The sequence below is a fragment of the Salminus brasiliensis genome, chromosome 16, assembly GCF_030463535.1.
Source record: "Salminus brasiliensis chromosome 16, fSalBra1.hap2, whole genome shotgun sequence".
Taxonomy (NCBI): domain Eukaryota; kingdom Metazoa; phylum Chordata; class Actinopteri; order Characiformes; family Bryconidae; genus Salminus; species Salminus brasiliensis.
This window is the reverse complement of record NC_132893.1, coordinates 32,026,061-32,031,897: the sequence shown is the minus strand read 5'-3', so window position 1 is coordinate 32,031,897 and position 5,837 is coordinate 32,026,061.

The window sequence follows — 5,837 nt, the reverse complement described above, 5'->3', positions numbered from 1 at the left end:
GGACTGCGATAAGCCTGAAAGCCCCCGGACAGGAGCAAAGGGTCAGCTTGCTTTGTCAGAGACATGCATGACTTCTGCATGATGTTCCCAAGAGTGGACCAGTAGTGCTAAGCTTCAGAAAACATTGTCAATCACTAGAACCTACACTTATTAACCATCTGATTAGATACTCCTACTAAATAAGTTCATAATTGCAAAACCACCACTGACTAGCTGTAATTTGGGTGGTGGACCATGAGGGCCTATTCCCACAAAGTACGATATTTGTGGATGAAAAAAGGGACGGGGTTTTTAATGTAGAGGAACTTTCACACCAAGTCTGATGCATTTTTGCCTTCTGTGCTCTGGACACAGGGCTAGAAACTCCACACCTCTCAGATTCCCACTCTTTCTTCTGCTCCCTGTCTGCTTCTGCTCTCTTTAATGACCCTCCTCCACCAGAGTGCTCATAAACGAGGAAAGCAGTAGTTTGCGGTTCTTTAAGGACGTGAACAGACCAGGTTGCACCTTGACAAACTTCCCCACCCTAAAAAACGTCTATGTAAAATTTCTGTACAGTTTTCGTGGTCGTTCTCCAAGGTTTCAGCTCTGCTCCGTCATATGTGTTCATTAACCTCTAGAGTTCTATAGTCAGCATGTTTTTGTCATATGAGATTTTTAACTCTTCCGCCATCTTGATGCTCATTTGTTTAGTCTGCAAGCAAGACAACAGAGCTCTGGTTGGTCGGCCTGCTTTTAACGCATCTGTGCAACACAGACAATAGACCCTTAAGGCAAAAATGTAAATAGCAGCGTTAAACAGCTTCCGGTCGTGTTGTAATCAATAGCTGAGGCTGCTGCTCTTTCCTAAACACACCCATAATTCACCCAAACACAATGACCAGTTTCCACTCCATCCAGTTTCACCATGTTCAACTCCAGCTGAAAAGCTCCGCCCATCATGTGTCATTTTTAACGAGCTGACCAATCAAACGAGAGTTAAACCGAACTGGAGTGAACGCAGGGCTGAACGGTGGGACAGGTTTACTCAGCTAAAAGATTCAAAATGCTAGCATGCTAAATTCAGTCGGAATCCATTCAGACTGTTTCAGCAAGGTTTGGTTAAGACCCTTGAGAAACAGGCCAGAGCCCACAGCGCCGGGTCAGACCCCTCAGCGCCGGGTCAGACCCCTCAGTGCTGGGCCAGAGCCCACAGCGCCGGGTCAGACCCCTCAGCGCCGGGTCAGACCCCTCAGTGCCGGGTCTCGGTGAGGAGTTTACTGTAGAAATACGAGGCTGTGTCTCTTTGCAAGTTGCGGTGTTCATGGCGCCCGCTAATGTTGCTAATGTTTACATGGACTGAGTGGGAGGAGCTTAACCTGCTGGACTGATCTTTTCTCCTCCAGAATGAAGCTCAGTCAGTGCTGGTCTTTAGTCGGTCCAGTCAGAGACGCTTGGCTCCTGCTCTGCTTTGCTAAACTCCTCACAGGTGGATTCCCAGCAGATCCAACTCCGATACGCCCTGCCGTCTGAACGCCACGGCTTTCCACACTGAACACGTCCACCGCTGAGCTCTGTGCTGGGTCATGCTAATGTTATGGAGAAACTAGCCTTTCGTCCATGTTGGAGGGACTCCCAGGCATGTTAGCTGCCCTCCTGTTGGCTGTGCTGAAGCCCAGATAGGATTTCTGAGGGAGGTTGAAAACTGGCGAGTGCTCTGTTAAGCGGTCCAGACCTGGATTTGATGATGCAGGGTCTATAGACCAGACTCAGACGAAAAGTCTGTCAGTTTCGGGCTCAGTGTGAAAGACGTCATTAACATACACACGTTCATTTTCAAAACTGGGTGTGAATGGGCCTTCAGCACCACAAAGCACAGATCTCATTTGTGGACGTTTGGAAAATAAGAGCCTCCTTCATGCAGTGCAGCTGGGCTGTTGAGTTCTGGAGACATTGTTCCCACAGAGAGTTGCTACACCACAGTTTCTTTTCTGAGGGTTTTTTCTTCAGAAGAATGCTTCAGTCTCGCACTTCAGAGTCCACCGGGAATGCAGTTGTTCCACGAAGCTGCGCTCGATACTGCCTTTCCTCTTAATGATCTGCCATGGAGCTCATTTAAGTTCGACTAATTCTTCTGGTGTCTATCTGAGGCCTTCTGAGATGTTACCTCGGGATCCCCGGCTTCTCTCGCAACCGTTGTTTCATTTTCTTCGGTTTGTTGGCCGAAAATAGCAAACTTTGAGGAGGAAAGCTTTGAGGATGGTGTCTGTTTCTTTGTGAGAGCAAATAAAGACATCACCTTTGGTGGCTTCATAAATGTGTCTTCAGAAAAGGAGAAAGTGTTTATTGTTTCAGACTGAATTATAAATATGTCATAATAATTGCTGAAGTGCAGAGACCAAAGTCATCCCACGGTTATGATGTCCAGCTCCTTTCAGAAGAACTCCTTTTGTGTGTTATGGTTGAAGATGCCTTCCAGAGACAAACTGGAATTCCTCAAATGACCACTGGATGTCAGTGTGGAATGTAGAATGGCCCAAAGGATCATCCATGCACTGTGCCTCATAGATGGAGACAACTCCATTTCAATCCATGTCTCTCAGCAGTGAGAGGGTTTTACTGTAGGAGCTCCAGATCTCATCAGAACAGATGCAGGGGAACATAAATCCAGTAAAAAGGACAAACAAGAGCTTTACATTCTTAAGAAAGTAGTGAGATCTTGTCGGTGAGCTAGTCTGGGGATAATGTCCATTAATGGCACCTTGAGGACACCAGATGGTGTTCTGGACACTGCGGTTAAAACAAAGACTTGGAACTGGATCAGGAATAATATAGCCGATAGATATGCCTGGATCAGATGAGGCCAGTATACTACTAGGAGTACTGTCCAAACATTTTTCTATATAACTGGGTATGAAGTATTTATTAGCTTCTAAAACCCTTATGATAATACAACAGGTCGTGAATGTATGTACCCCTTTTACATCTCCCATTAAAGTGTGAGTCAGCTCTTAATGGTTTTAATATTTGGAGCATGTCTTCTTGGCCCACTTTGAGTCTATTAATACCAATTGAACAACGCTTCAGTGCCACAGCCTTTTTGAGTGGGTACTGTTGTTGCTGACCATGTGCATCTTCCTGCATGAACTTCCCCACAGTGGGACTAATAAAGGATTATCTTATCTTACAATCTTGCACCATGTCCCAAAACAAATGCCGTCGCAAACTGGTTTCTTGAACCTCACAATGAGTTCACAAATATTTCAGAGGAGCAATGCTGTGAGGATCTGATTGCATTTAGTGCTTTAGTGAGGTCAGGATGTGGCAGACCACCACCCCACCTCATCCCCAACACCCCAACTCATCCCAAAAGTACTGTATGGAGCACCATCTATCATTCCAGAGAACACACACAGTTCCTCCACAGCTCAATGCTGGGGGGCTTTATACCACTCTACTAGCCCACGCCTGGCATTAGGCAGCATGGTGCCAGTAGGCTCATGTTTATCTTCTCCAGAGAGTCCTATTTTATTGACAATGGTTTTCTACAGGGACTAGACAAGCTGTGGATGTGCATTTGCACATCTGTGCAACTTTAAGTAGCTGAATGCATTCATTTCAAGGGGAGTCCACAAACATTTGGACATACAGTGTGTGTGTGTGTTTCTGTAACCTGCTGAAGACCATGCATAAGCATAGTCAGAAAGCGAGAGGCGGGGGTGGGAAAGAGAGAGAGAAGTGCGGTTGACACTTCTGACGATTTCTGCTGTTGTTTCAGTAACACAGCGAGGGATTTCTCAATATGTCTGTGTGTGGTTTCCATTTCCAAGTTCAGTTGTGGTTCAAATAAGCTGAAATTTAAAATTTTAAGCTGAAACTGCAGAAATGTATGAATTCAGCATGCCTCTGCCCCGGGCCTGTCCCGGCACATTGCCTACAAGCAGAGCACTAAACAAAACTGCCCCGGCAGCTGAAAGTGGAGCGCTCCCCTGCAGCGTGATTCTTTTAGCCCATCAGATAACTTAATGACCTGCCAATCTTTGCCAGGACGTGCGCCAAGCAGGCAGGTGAATGAGGCCCTTCTTATGGGCTTGGCTGGGCTGGGCTCGGCTCACGATATGCTTCAAGGACTGCCACACCCTGTCTGACAGGCCTTCACCTGGGGAAGAAGGACAAGAGCTTTAGCTGTTGCGTTTTCATAAGAAGCTCAGTATCTGCTCAGTAGTTAATGGATAACCTTTACACTCGGTTGTATACTAACACCATCCTCCATCTCCTACAGCAGGTTCTTGAGATATGGCCGTTCTAAAAGCACTGGTAAGTACTTCAGAAGGTGTTTCAGAAGGTCATGAAGTGAAACTCTCACTTTTAAGTATTTCCTGTTTGTTCAGATGTTTAGACAATACAGTGGAACCATCCAGAGTACTAGATCCCAAACGTGGACCAGCACATTTTAGGGTTTACGCTGCTCCCAGCACACCTGATCCAGCCTATGAGCTAATAAACAAGCCCCTCCTGAGTAGAAGGTAGTGTGGTAGAGCAGGAAATGACCTGGAGAGGGACCTCCAGGGTCCTCCAGGTCATTTATTTAACTTAACTCAGTGGTAGTGAACACACACACACTAGCAAACACCCCCCCAGAGCGGTGGGCAGCCAACTCCAGCACCAAGGGAGCAAAGAGGACGAAGGGCCTTGCTCCAGGTGCTAACAGTGGCAGCTTGCTGAGCCCAAGTATCCGAGTAGCCCAAGCCACCACTGCCACTGTATTCGGGGGAAGGGTGAAAATGCCCTTTAAGGGCTCATATTTAGGATTAAGGACTAATCTCTTATTATTTGTTGTATTATTTTATTATTATTATTTGAGTATTTGAGTCAAAGCTGGTCATATTTATTATAGTGCAGGTCTGGGACCTGTCTAATGTGTACTATAGGTTGGTGGAAGGGCCTAAAATACTGACATTTCAGTAAAATATCATATAATAAAATGACTGGAGTAAACGTAGTCTAGCATCAAACCCACTTGATCAGTAACTACTTACTGTAGCTAAATACTTACTCACTCGCTTACTGACTCGCTAACGCACTGTGACGAACTGCAGTACGTGGAATTTCTTAGTATTTCCAGCAACAGTGTGTTATACATCACGTCTTCTCTCATTTTCTCTTTTTTTTAAGATCATTTTGGTGTGAAATAGAAATGCAGAAGTTGCAGGAATGACTGGCCACAAAGACATAAGGACGTGGTCACCAAGATAACAGAGTGGACAAAAAACAAGAAGCGACCAGTTATTAAACCGTAAATGTCCCATAAAGTAAATAAGTCATCTGTAGACTCCTTACCTTCAAACATTCAGTGCAATATTATTGTCATTATGCTAATACAGGCTCGTACAGTAAGACACAACACTGCTAGGCTAAGTCTCTGATTGTCATTATGCTAATACAGGCTCGTACAGTACAACCCAACACTGCTAGGCTAAGTCTCTGATTGTCATTATGCTAATACAGGCTCGTACAGTAAGACCCAACACTGCTAGGCTAAGTCTCTGATTGTCATTATGCTAATACAGGCTCGTACAGTAAGACACAACACTGCTAGGCTAAGTCTCTGATTGTCATTATGCTAATACAGGCTCGTACAGTACAACCCAACACTGCTAGGCTAAGTCTCTGATTGTCATTATGCTAATACAGGCTCGTACAGTAAGACCCAACACTGCTAGGCTAAGTCTCTGATTGTCATTATGCTAATACAGACTCGTACAGTACGACCCAACACTGCTAGGCTAAGTCTCTGATTGTCATTATGCTAATACAGGCTCGTAACGCACAACCCAACACTGCTAGGCTAAGTCTCT